The 14,466-nt window shown below is 40.3% G+C and overlaps 1 long non-coding RNA gene across 1 annotated transcript in view; it reads left to right on the plus strand.

Annotated features, from left to right (window-relative positions):
* Positions 1-14,466, plus strand: part of LOC140311342 (uncharacterized) — a 125,877-nt gene that overhangs the window by 77,518 nt on the left and 33,893 nt on the right. The window contains exon 4 of the long non-coding RNA XR_011916898.1: positions 6,342-6,387. This is a non-coding gene — a long non-coding RNA (uncharacterized lncRNA). The remainder of the gene's footprint in view (positions 1-6,341; positions 6,388-14,466) is intronic.

Here is a 14,466-nt window from a genome sequence, read left to right on the forward strand (position 1 = left end):
AGCTGATAGCCTAATTGTGTTGCAGCAAGGACCACTTTCAAATAAAAGAACAGTTCCAGAGACACATAATGAAATAGAAACCCAGTAGATTGGGGATATGGAAAGGCCTTATACGTGTTTGCGTGTAACAGAATAAGTCAGAGAAACACACTCTGATGGTTGTACTTTAACTTGTTGGAACCACATGTCTGTTTGTTTTTGTCCCCCTCATGTATGTATGTTCTAACCTCTCTTTATTTTCCTCATTAATTCAGTGGGAGCTTAGAGGAATTGGCTGGCTGTGTTTTGTCTCCCACACAGGCTAATGTGTTGGCTGTTTTGATGTTGTTTTCATAGAATGTGCCAGACTTTCAGAGGAAAAGCAATGGCACTTCAATTTGCACATTGTCTTTAAAAAGGTGTGAACAACAGTGAGGGAGTGCTTATGTGTTACAGAGTGTTACACTAACCCATAGGGAACCATCTTTAAAAGACTCGTACAATGCTCATTAAAAATGAATAAGCGTAAGAAATAGGAGAGAGGTTATCAAGAAAAGATATTGTGGATTTTTTGAGAAAATAATTTGCTCTTCCACAATATTATTCACCCTGAAGATGCAGCATAAATAAAGATGACAGTGATTCAAGGTTGAGCTGCATTGATATATATATGAAATGAATTGCAGACAATAAGAAAGACCATTTTGTCAGTAACGTGAAGGATTGGGCCTTTGTGACAGTCTCTATAAAGACACTTAATGTCCTCCTCAGTGGCTCCCTTGTCCCAAAGTCTCTCTGCCATCCCTTCATACATAAACATGGCTACTAAAGAGATGATTTATGAATACTATCAAGGCCTCCTCTCTGATAGTTTTGTCTGTTGTCTGACTGGAGTATGTTTGAGATTCTTTTTTTTTCTCCCTTCATCATACATTCTATTACTGCCTGTATGCATTCAGCTGTTTTGCATTGTCATTGCACTCCCCATGTAATCTGTGCAGCCAGCAGGCCTTTGTGTTTATTAAGCTAAGCAGTTGTGTATTGTTATAACCTTCGCTGCCCGTAGAGGTGCCTGACAACGCACCAAGCTTTATTTAAAATGGTTTCTCCCTGGTGGGAATGTATGCTTAAACCAGTCTTCACTGGGTTAACCCTCTATTTTTTGTGAGTAAATGTGCGTGTGCTGTCTCTACGCACGTGATTCTGAATTTTTTTCTCTCTTTTTTTTATCATTGTGTGTGTTCATGTGGATGAAATCTTTTAATGCAACTGTTTATCAGAGGAAAAGCCTGAGGGCAAAAATCTTTTTCTCTCCCCCTCCCTCCCTCACTCGCTCACACACACACACACACACACACAGACACACACACACACACACACACACACACACACACACACACACACACATGCCCTTTAATGAAATGTTAGCTGTTATGGAGTTTTGAAGCAGGTCTGTGTGTCTGTTAGTCTTTATTAGTTGTGACTTAGTATTGCTTTTGTTCAGGGGAATTTGCTGTGTTAGGTTGCAGCTGCCTGCAGCCTCGTCTTTATTACACTGAGCTATAACTCAGCAGGAGAACTAGTCCCAAGCTATGCCTCTTTCTGTTTTAATGCGTGCATGTGTGTCTGTGCGTACCTGTGGCAGCTGTCATGAGCATGGTGTCTAATTATGTAATGTGTCACTCCACACAGTGAAACAAAATCCATACTCGGCTTGCTGTCACTCTATCAGAACCTCATCTCACCACTCTGCTTTGTTAGTCAGTGCTTTAATTGTACTGCAGTGGAAGTGTGCATATGTTCATAGGGGACATTATAATATTGCATGTGTACACTTTTCAAGTGCAACTTTCAGGTTGTGTCATTCACAAAGTTTATACATAACATTTAGAAGTGTGTGGCTGATTTAATCTATTTTAAGACAGATGCAGTAATTCAGAAGATGAAATAGACATTAAAGCTTCAGCAGCGTGCCAACTTTTTATGAGTGTAAGGTTTTTTAAATGAAGAGCTAATGAAACAATGCTCTGCAGTCTTTGCAAAGCAGACATAACCTACCACAGCAGCACAAACGCTATGTATGATCATCTTAAAAGAAAACATCCTGGGTCTCTCCAACCTCATAAAGTGACAGCAGCAGAAGTATTTATTACAGTAAGTTACATCGGTACAGTAAGTTATACAGTGTGTCACCCTCTTGTCTGAAGGTCTGTACTGACCATCTGGCCCCCATCTTCACCCAGATCTTCAATAGATCTCTGGAGCTGTTTGAAGTCCCTTCATGCTTCAAACTCTCCACAATAATCCTGGTCCCCAAGAAACCCATCATCACAGGACTGAATGATTGCAGGCCCGTCGCCCTCACCCCAGTAGTCATGAAGCCCTTTGAGAGACTGGTATTGTCGCAACTGAAGGACATCACAAACCCCCTGCTGGACCCCCTGCAATTTGCCTACCGGGTAAACAGGTCAGCGGATGATGCAGTCAACATGGGACTGCTCTAAATCCTGCAACACCTTGACACTGCAGGGACGTATGCCAGGATCTTGTTTGTGGACTTCAGTTCGGCGTTCAACACCATCGTTCCAGACCACACCAAACTCACCCAGCTTACTGTGCCCTCCTCCACCTGTCAGTGGATTACAAACTTCCTGATTGACAGGAAGCAGCAGGTGAGGCTGGATCACATGATAGTCCAGGTGCTGCACCCAGACTATCAGCACTGGGGTGTGTGCTCTCCCCACTGCTCTTCTGCCTTTACACCAACGACTGCACCTCAAGACACCCGTCTGTTAAACTCCTGAAGTTTGCAGATGACACAATGGTCATCGGCCTCATCCAGGAGGGTGACAAGTCTGCTTACAGAGGGGATGTTGAAAGGCTGGTCCACTGGTGTGGTCAGAGCAATCTGGAGCTGAACACGCTCAAAACTGTGGATATGACAGTGGACTTTGGAAGGAGCCCCCCCCACCACCACCACCACTCTGTCACCATCATCAACAACACTGTGACTGCTGTTGAAACCTTCAGCTTTCTGGGATCCACATTCTCCCGCTACCTGAAGTGGGAGACCAACACAGTCACCATCATCAAAAAGGCCCAGCAGAGGTTGTACTTCCTGCAACAGCTCAGGAAGTTAAAGCTGCCTAAGGTGCTGCTGACACACTTCTACTCTGCCATCTTTCAGTCTCTTCTCTTCTCTTCCATCACTGTTTGGTTTGGATCGGTCACCAAACAGGAAAATAATTGACTGCAATGGACAATAAGGTCTGCAGGGAAAATGATTGGTGTCAGCCTGCCCTCCATCCAGGACCTGTACCTGTCCTAAACTTCTCCCCTCTGGGAGGCGCTACAGAACTCTATACGCCAAAACAAGCAGACACAAGAACAGTTTTTTCCCTCAGACTGTCTCTGAGATGAACAGCTAAAACCGGACTCAAATATCAGTAACATCACCTGTAAAATATCTGTACATATTGTTCATACTGTCTTACTGTGCACACTGTACATTTATATTTATTATTTCATCCATGCACCATTGCACCAAAAAAAGATTAGATTACTTAAGTAGCTTTTTCTACATGTACATAACTTTTGTTTTTGTTCCTGTCTATGTCTACGCTTGTTTGTTCTTACCTGTTTGTACCAAGGAGAGCAAAGTGAAAACGAAGTCAAATTCCTCGTGTGTGTTCACATTCCTGGCAATAAAAATTATTCTGATTCCGGTTGTTGGTTGGGATCAATGCGAAGGTAACATCATTGCATGATTATTTGTTACATGATTGTCTATGTTTAAAATAAACTCACAAGTAAGTAACTAAATGCAAGTGGATTTGTATAGCAAAAGTATCGTGGGCTGAAACTGCCGCAACCTGAAATAATTAGGAAAATATATGAATGGCTCAATAGATGAGTTGATATGATGATAAATGCTTTTAAAGTCAAATAGAACATTTTTTTTAAGGGCTCAGCTCCTCATCTATTGGTTGATCATTAACCAAAAGGTGAAGTGCCCGTGTCAACAGCAACTGCAGAAATTTAATTTTTTTTTAAAAATGGCAAAATAAATAAAAAGGGGTATTAACATAAAGTTAAATGAATACATTGAGAAATTAGAGCAGTAATACGTATTTATTTTGGATTCTACGCGTTGATTCTTTGTATAAATTAGTGATTACCTAATTTTGGTGGCAGTTTTTCATCCTATCAACTATTTATTAGGGCGATTTACACATTTAAGTGTTTATTTTAGTTTCAGTCGTCTATATACCACAACACAGTGGTAAAACTATTAGAAAACAGACATGTTAGTTTAAACAGCAGCTTATTGTGCCTTAATTTATTCAGTTTTAATTGATTTGACCTCCACTTGTGAAAGACTTTATAATGACAGCGACTGGATTGCTACTGAGGCAGCTCTGTGACTGAAGCAGTCAGGAGGTTGCCAGTGTGTGACAACAGAGGCCGTGCTCTCCGACAAACCTTGCTCTAACACTGTCTCAAATATATGACTCCAGGTGATGCACAGTTCTAATTAAAATTGATTCTAAGGCCCGCTGGTTTTGTGCCCTTCAGTAATCGCTCTCCTCTCCCTTTGCTTCCATGCTTTTAGTTTCTCTTTAATAGCTCTTTACACACTCTTGTACCTGTTCCTTTATGTTTTTTGCCGTGGAAAGATGTTGAAGCATCTGCTAATGATTGCAAGAATATTGCCATTTATAACTTCAATGCAGCATATGCGTTCAGGCACACAAACATGCAAAAGAGAACACGTAATCACAGACACAGATGCAAGGATTCCTCATCATGACCTTATTAAAATGAGTCATCATCATTGGAAGGAAAAGCTAAGTACTAAGAAGTAAATGACACCACTGCTAATGAGAACATAGCAAAGACCCCCTGAATGAGTATTAGAGACCAAGACAGAGAAGATAGAAATTAAAGAGAGACTTAAAGAACATTTAAAAAAAGCAAGAATGAATGGAAATGATCTGGGCATGTGGTGGAGCTGGGTGTGGTTGCAGAGTCACAGAAAAATCCAGTGTAATGAGACAGCTGTGGGTTCTATATAGTGTTGAATGAAATCTCAGCAATATTAAATCTACCACTGACCTCTGTACATCAGAACCTGTTGTCTTTGATCACCTCTATCTCTGAAACACTCAGTCAAACCCTGCACCAGTTTATTGATGTGGAAAACATTTCCCTTCTAAGCCTTTCCCTCTGTTTTCAAAGCATTATATTTCTTCCACTCACACATACAGCGTCTCTCCCTCTTGTCCTTCAGTTCACAAACGTTCAGTGCCTCGCAGGATCCGGTGTTCACACAGAGACCACAGGTCTATGCTTGGTTTTGATTTGTGTTTCTGTGTGAATTTTCAAGAGGCTCATATTATCTTTGTGTTTGCTTTGTGTGTGTATTTTCATGCACTGTGCATATATATATGTATATGTGTGTATCTCAACCTGCCCAGGCTTGGGATTAAATGTCAGTCTTGTAGATTGATGTTCTCACAGATAGCACGACACGGCAGGAATGAATCCTATTGCAGCTGGCAGATGGGAATAGAAAGACACACATGATGAAAAACCCAACAGATTATCAGAATGAATATGAGTCAACGAAGCACACACGCACACACACATTTAAAATCAGTGATTTTCAAAGACGCTTCCCCAGTCACTCCCCATTTTCCTCACAAACAAAGTGGTGTGGTCCATATTCAGTGTGGAATGAGATTCTATGAGAGAAGCATCAGCAGAAAAGGTGAGGAGGTTAAATGCTTCCTCTTTCAGCACATACTGGGTCACACACTGGTAATGTGCTGTCAGTGGCTGGCAGTACGCCATGCAGAAAGGGCACGCGACTACAGTTTTAGCAAAGTGGAAGAGTGGGGCAGTGCTTTTGTGTGTGTGTGTGAGCAATGTGAACATATATGTATGAGCAGGAATGTGTGAAAAGGAGTGCATGTGCTCAAGAGTGGATGATTCATGGAAAGTAGTATCTCTACTGCAGTTCTGGCCGCCATCCATTTATTGAGAACTCTTTCACAGACTCTCCCGTGTGAGCAACCACTCTAATGTGCTTACACAAGTTTTTAATTCTGTCGTAACCACCCCATATACATGGATACACATATGTAGACACTAAGGCAGGAAAAAGTAGATGAGCAATCAGTTGATTTTTTCCTTTATCATAATCACGCCAACATTTGCAGGTTGTAGCTTGTCTAAACTTTCTGGTTTCCTACAATTTGTTGTGTAAACAAATAATTGGTCAGAAAATAATAAACACTATTTTGCCAAGATTAACTCCCCAGTTCTAAATGTGCTTGTAACTCTCATTATTTTTTCCACAGGAAATCTGTTTTTTCCCCTTGCTTTCTCCTGGAATATTTGGAACAGGTTAGTACTTTGAAATCATTGTTTCTACCCTCCCCCATGACCACTCATGTAAGCTGTTACTGATGTTAAACAGCTCTGTTTATGTGATGCTACATGTACACAGCAAGAAATGAGCCAGTGGAGCTATTATATTACTATTGCATAACCTCTATTGACTCTTTTCCCATAACCTATAACTTTAAATTCTATAATGGCTCTCTATACATTTATGGAAATTTATGATAGCAGCCAACAACAAGAGTGTTTTCAGTACACCCACGAGAATCTCACTGCAATGCTACATTTCTTATTTCTGGACAGAAAAAAAATTGCATGGCACAGCGGTGGGCATTAAGTCAGAACGTTCACAAAGATCCATATTGTTTGGACTCTTTGAGTTCATACATGAGCTTATCTGGCCTCCACAAATCTTCTAAAAGGGGAAATGTCCTCAGTGAGCAGCAGTGGAGCTGTCCTTGTGCTGAACTCACAGGAGATTTGAGAGCTGGAATTTCTGTCTCATCTAGAGTTTTCTCGCGGAACACTGAGGATAATAAATGTGCTGCATGGGACTCATGATGCTATCTAAACATTACTGTAAGTCACTGCTACTTTTATGTTGAGAAGATGTTGTGATGTACCTAAAGTTTGTTTTTTATCCCATTAAATTGGGTGGTTTTAATCTCTTTCGTTAGATTCTATTGTTTTTTGCTGATACAGTTGTTCTCTTAATTTGTGTATGAGTGTTCACTAACCTTTTTTTTGGATGATGAACAGTGTGATATTTAGCCACACTTGAGTATTCTAAAGGCCGTGCTGCAGATCCAAGCTGGTGTGTCTGTGAGAAATCCAGCATTAGTTGATCTAACACCATCTGTGGAAATCTGATTGACTTGGATCTGTCTACTGTACAACATTTGATGTGGCAACATTGCATCGTGATGCTGCTGTCAGACTGAAAACATTATACCTCCAGTTTTGATGTGTTATTTTTTCTGACTGGAATCGAATTGTGTTTTTCTGTGAGATCTTGTTTTTTTATGACCAGAGGACCCAAAGGGACCCATTACAAACCCGTTGTGTAGTTTCAAAATGCCCAGGCATCAGTTGAAGAATCTGACTGGATGTTACTCAGTACTTCACAAAAACATACATTTCAGTCTGACAACAGTCTGACAGCAGCAGTAGGTGTGATTAGGGAGTGTGTGCAAACAGATGGTGGAGAGCAGAGATGGCATGGGGCTCAGAACTGTCTTTACTTCCAGCTCGTCTCTTTTCATGCACAGGAATGTTAGCTCACATCACACTGAGAAATGCCTCCAGCAACAGCTTTCCTGCTGGTCTGTGTTCTTCAACACTATCAGATTCAACATGCACATACAGTACGAACTGCACCCACACTCCATCTTTCTTATTTGTGCACTTTTCTTCTGAGAGATTTGAACCAGATGTGTGTCATTTCTATACGCTGTTGTCCATCTGCCGCCATTCTTCCATGTACACAAATGTGTGCAGAAGTGTTTGTGTGTGTGCATAAATTTGCCTCTGTTGTAAAACCCAAACATATTAGATGTATATTCTAAAGCACACTAATTAACAGCCTGATTACGGCTCAGGCAGTTCTCCTGCTGAGTCTATGGAATAGGAAGTCAGTGACACACAAACACAAACACACATACACAAATCAGTACAGTACAGTACATTTTTCTTCTAATGGTGGTTGACGTGTGTGTGTCAGACAGTTCCTTTGAATTTCTTTGCCTTGGGAGGTTAAGAGGTGATTGGGAAAGTAATCTGAGTTTGAAGTAATACATTTCTTACATTGTCTGTTTGTTGTAGGCATTAGTTGTTCTTTTATGTGTGTTATATTTAATGTGTAGATGATGTGTTGCATTTTGTGTAAGAGACTACTTTCTGATCAAACATCAGCTACAATCTCTGGGCTTTGGGATGAATAAGTGCCCTGTGGGCATACATCCCATCTTGTATTTTTGGATAACCCAGCCAAGATATGTGTCTCACATAATCAGTCCTGTCATTTTGATTTAAGAATATGGAAACAAATCCAGCATTTCTTTTTAATTTGCCTAAAGTCTATCTAGATAGCCTAATGTGTGGACCCCATGCTTTTCCCATCGTTGCCTTCAGCTTGTGCAAAACACTGCTGCCCGTCTTTTAAGCAACACTAACAGACCTGTGCATATCACTCCTGTTCTTAACTCCCTTCATTGGCTTCCTGTCCTTTATAGAATTGATTTTAAACTTTTAATGTTTGTTTTTAAAGCCTCACCCCATCGTATTTGTCTGAGCTTTTAACTGTCCGTAATCCTGGTAAAGCTCTGAGGTCAACACATCAACTTTTGCTGGAAGTGCCCAGGTCAAAATACAAACACTGGGGTGATCTCTGTTGCTGCCCCCAGGCTCTGGAATAAGCTCCCTGGGCCTCTTTAAATCTAGGCTAAAAACCTACTTATTTAGGATGGCTTTTGTTACCCAGTAGTATGATGACACTTTTATCTTATCTTGTTCGATTTTATTGCTTTTTCTGTTCTTTTACTGGTTTTAATTCTTTTTTTTACTTATTCTTTTCTTTATTCATTATCTGCTGTAAAGCACTTTGGCACATCAAAATGGATAGTTGTAAAGGGCTGTATAAATAAAGTACATTTACATTTACATTACTTCCATTTTCTATACCCGCTTAATTCAATTTGGGGGGGGGGGGGGGGCCTATCCCAACTGTCATTGGGCAAGAGGCAGGGTACACCCTGGACAGGTCCCATGCTTTTCCTCCTGGTTTAAATTATCCTAATTTTTCCAACAGAAAAGATAAAAACATGGTCACAACTTTTTAACCTATATGGAAGGTAAACTGGCATCCTATCAACAATTGAAACAACTTCATTGTTTCCCATCAGCACATTTCTTTAGATACCTGCAAATAAGAAATTGTATTAGGATATATCTACCAAATTATGAACTTGCCCTGGAACAGGCTGTTCTCAACAACCTTGTGCACCACAACCCCAAGAGCAAAGGGGAAAGTACCTTTCTTTATTCATTACTGCAAGCTCATATTGTGATGTCCATGCATGACCAGATAAGCTAAATACCCGAATTAGAGGTGACACATGGAGGGATTTATCGTATAATATACAACAGCCTAGTATGTGTTAGACATTGTCTTAGTCATTTAAAGTCTGAGTAAAGCAGGAATAAATCTACATCACAGACAGATGTGTTGCCAGTCACTCAGCCAAACATGAATGATCATGACAATCATCAAGTAAAAAAAAAAATCAGGTTTCAAAATTACAGGAAAATGTGCAGTGCTCTCTGTTCTCAGATGCTGGGGGTAGCTGCAGATCACCCCTAATGGACAGATCTCACATCAGCTCAAATGAAACACAGGGAGTAAGCAAAACAGATTAAATTATAACCAAAGCAAAATGCTTTGATGTGAAATCCCAAACAGCCATCTGCAGATGATAAATATTTCAGTCACCATCCTGCTGTAGATTAATTTACCAATATTGTTAAATTGTGACACTTAAATGCTCATGGTGTCCTAGCTGGATTCAGCAGACAGACATTGGTGGCGAGTGAGCATGTCAGTGGAGGAATGAGAGACTCAGTCTGGGGCTTGTAGCAGTATCTCGGTGTATGTAGCTATGATATAAAAGTTTGTGAAAGTATCAGGTGAATAATAAATTGGTTGTTGGCAGTGATCCTGAACTCTGTTTCACTGCAGCTCTGCACAAAATCAAACCACAGAGCGTTCACTGACTGTACTTACTCCTGAAACTCTCAGTAGGTTTGCTGCCCTCGAACATCGGCGTTGTGCTGCTGGCACTGCTGGGGCGTTGCCAGGTCTGCAGTGGTGCTTTATTCTTTGTGAAATTAATCCAGTTTTACTTGCACTTATTGTTCCTTTGCATTTTAAATAGACAGCCCGAGTTCTGTAAATTCTGGCATCCAGTGAAGAGGCATTTCCATGAGGGCAGAACAGTCAGCTAGCCAGTTGCAAGTCCAAGGCTAATACATCTGGTTGGCCTATTTATGGAGTTCAAGTAATAGGTATGGGATTGGCTTTTACGCACCTTATATAAGCTTCATTCACATATGCCTTTTCAAGCTGGGACTGATTCACCTTTATTGCGTATGGTGTCATGTGTGAAAGTATAGAGGCAGAACAGGGGGTCAATATTGATCTGCCACTGATGTGCCTCAGAGCCTGCAAGAGGGGTAGTAACAGTGGTGAAACAATGCAGCCATGTGTGTGCTTACAAACATCAAGGCGGCAGTCGCCACTCTAACTAACAGTGCTGTCATGTCATCACTCAGCTGATTCCGCACCGCTTGGCTTCAACAGAAAACTGATGGATAAACAGTTCAGCAGTCTATCTCCACAATTCAGTAAAACACAAGTCTTTTCCTCTTGTTGCTACCTCTTAAATGTTGAACTTATGTAACTTGTTTCCATGCAAATCTCTGTATTTGCTTCACTTGGATTTGAAAGATTCTACATAGATTTCATCAAACAAATTCCAGGCCCTATGCTATGTAACCATGATGTCTCCCCTTTATGTATGTATAAGAACAAAGAAAACACAAGCATGCTTATTCATCAGCTGAGGATATGCGCATATTCTCTTTGACTATATGTATCAAATGTTTACAGAAAAACAATAGCACCAGGCCCTTTATTTGCTATATTTGGTATATCTAAGAACTCTCCGGTTGATAAAGACATTGCTCAGACCGCTCTGCACATTGCTAACAGAGTATTTAATTTTACAACTATGGAAATCTAAATATAGCTCAACGTTCCACAAATGGCTTATAGATCTTGGAAATGTTCCCCATATGGAAGACTATTGTTAAAAACTTGCCAATAAGGACAATTTTTTTTTGCATCGTGTACATTGAATATTCATAATACAGACTGGACATTGTTTCTCATCTTGCCGATATGTTTTCCATTGAGTACTGTAATTTTTGTGATTTGTAAATTGTGATTACACGGTAGAAAATACATTCAGGATATTACATTCAGGAGAAAAGCTAAATGGTAAATGTAAAAATTAATCAGAAAAACAACAGAATCATTGCCTGTAACGTCACACAAAAAGATTATGCATACAGATTAATGATCTAATTCTGATAAGAACAATCAGAACACACACACATAAATGAGCTTTTTTAAATTCCAGACACTGCATTATCATGAGGGCCCAATGTTAAGCTGTCATTCATGAATTTCGTGTCATTGATGAATGCATTTCTAAACATCATTCTTTATGTTCTGTGACACTGTGACATTAAGCCATAAGACTGCAATGAGAGTCAGATTGCCTTCTATCAGTCCAGCTGGCACCGGGTACAGTATGTCTAATTTCCCACAAAGTCTTCACATGAGAACCACAACAGCTTTTCTCACCATCTTCCCACGCTCGCTTTTTACAGGTCACTCTCTCAGGCTATAAGTGTCTACACTTCAGTAATGTGCATATTCCACTTTGGTGCAAAAATACTGATAAAATGCTGATACCATTTTGTCAAACATTTGTATCCCTTAAAACAATATCCCTTAAAAGCTTTTCTTTTTATAATTTAACTTGGTAGATCATACCCATTCTGTTATTACATATAAAAACGTGTAATTTGCTTTTCACAATGCGTTTGCGTACAGTTGCAGACAGCAATGCACTGTGTTTGCTTCTAAAATTGTTCATGCTTATGTGTTTTCAATGCTAATTCAGTTTTGAGCCACATAAATAGGTGTGAATGTATAAACACCCTGAATGACATTCTGTTTCATGTGTCTCCATTATGTGTAAATTATATAAATGTGTCTCTCCTCTCTGTCTGCCCCTGTGATCGTAATGGGAATGACTAGTAATAAGTAATACATCTTAAAAGCCAGACAAAGTGGTAAAACTATGGCCTGTTATTTTCTGTGTGCCTTTGGCTTTGCATGAATAACTGTTAAAACACAATGAAACACATACACACAAAAATTATGAGGGGTATTTACTCCTTGCTTCATCCTGTCTTGATGATGCTTTCCTCACCAGGCAACTTGCAGATGCCATAATTTACCGTATTTTGCGCACCTAAACGCCTCAGATTTTCTCAAAAATCTGTCATGCGCCATATAATCCGGTGCGCTTTATGTGTGCACTGGATTCCAAAATCTGTCACGGATACCGCCATTTTGAACTTACAGCGGGGAGCGCCGAGCATTCATCGGGGCCTTAATCCCCCTCCGCATCACACACCGCTCTCCCTTCGCGCCGCTCACCGCCACGTTCACTTTTGCCGCGCCTCTTTGCTCTGTACATTGGAAATTAATGGCAACTGGCCACTTCCGTTGCTCGCTTTGCGTTGGTGTGAATCCAGAGTTAGGCCGAGCCATTCACTCTGAATGGGGTGAAGATTGTATCGAGCTCGTAATTAGCAATTAACTCGTGTCATCATTAATGCTTTTGCCCATATCCCAGTGAGTGCCTGTTCTTCAGTCTGAGATGGGTGATGCAGACCAATGTGCAGTTTATAAGTGTAAAAACGACCAACGATGTTGTCCTTGACCGTCGGACCATTTCCCGCTGACACAGGGACGTAACACATACGCTACGTGTGCTGGCAGCGATAAACCAATCAGAGAACATTATGTAATACGTACGCTTTATAATCAGGTGCGCCTTATGTTTGGGTTAAGTACAGAAATGGACCCCATAATTGAGGGTGCGCTTTATAATCAGATGAGCCTTATAGTGCGGAAAATATGGTAGCCTTTATCTTGCTGCCAGAGGTTGTCTGTAGGGGAATGTGTGCTTATGTGTAGATGGAAGTGTGTTTGCTCTCAAGCATCTATATTTTTACCCATGGACAAAGCATCAGTGACTCAGTACAGTTTTTAGTTGCCACACTGATTTGGTCTATTGTTTGTCTTAAAAAAGATTTGCCTTTTGAAATCACTACCTTCTGTTTTGGAAAATCACTACATTTTATTGAGAGGGTGGTGCAGGGAAAATGGAAATTGCAGGCAGCAGATTATAGAATATACTGTGCTCAGTCAATCATCCAAGTTACTTACAATTTAGATGTGTATGGTAAACTTCAGTAATTATTGATACAGAAAGCCATGTACTAAAAGAGGAGGGTTAGAGGAGCTGGGTTGACTGGCCTTCAGGAAACTCATATTTACGAAAGGCAGGAGCTGAGAACTGAGATGGGATCAATGCAGCAGGTCTTATTTAGATTCTAATTACAGCCATTTCTGATCAATTGGCTCCTCTCCTCACCAACAAAATAGGGCTCTGCCTTTGATCAATGGCCACACACACAGATGTGTTCACACACTTAGAGACACAGGCCTAATCCTACTTTGAGTCTTTCTTTTATTTTGTTGTCACACATGCAAACTCACGCACACACACACAATTACGGGCGCAAAACCATCCAAATGTGTTTGATCAATGCCCACTCGGCCTGAAAGCAGGATCTGCATTATTTCATGCTCTGTAGCTTGAATTGGATAAAATGGATAAAATGATTAGTGAAGGAATCTTTCATGTGGTTATTTTCTTTTTCCACCATATTGAGCCTGCTGGAATTCATTAGTGAAGAGAAGCATTTTGTCCTTGCAACTGAGTATTAGTTTTGATCTTCAAATACGCAACAGGTGCATTTTGAAGGAGCTCACCAATTCCAGTTGCTCTCATGATGTAATCATAATTTAAGGAAATTTGAAGAAATAGATATGTTTTAAACAGTCTGTCGTAGTCTATTCTGTGGTGTGTTTACTTTGAAAAGTCAAGATTTGAACCTCCTAATATTTGTTCAAATTCACGTCACTTTCAATAACATTATTAGAGACTGAAGTTTCAACATAGTGCTAATTCCCAACTACACATGAGAACTGTAGGTGGCAGAGAGGTGAGGTAACAGAAACCAATTGTGAACACAGCACTGCCTTGTCACCACCTTCATGGTGAAACATCAAATGTCTTAGAAAGCAATTATGTAGTGATGACTATATAACATCAGCAAACATTTAGAGTTCTATTTTGGGCTCTAGGCCAGGTCAGGATTTAC

The sequence above is a fragment of the Leuresthes tenuis genome, unplaced genomic scaffold (assembly GCF_036924035.1).
Source record: "Leuresthes tenuis unplaced genomic scaffold, fLeuTen1.0.hap1 SCAF_7, whole genome shotgun sequence".
NCBI classification, from domain to species: Eukaryota; Metazoa; Chordata; class Actinopteri; order Atheriniformes; family Atherinopsidae; genus Leuresthes; species Leuresthes tenuis.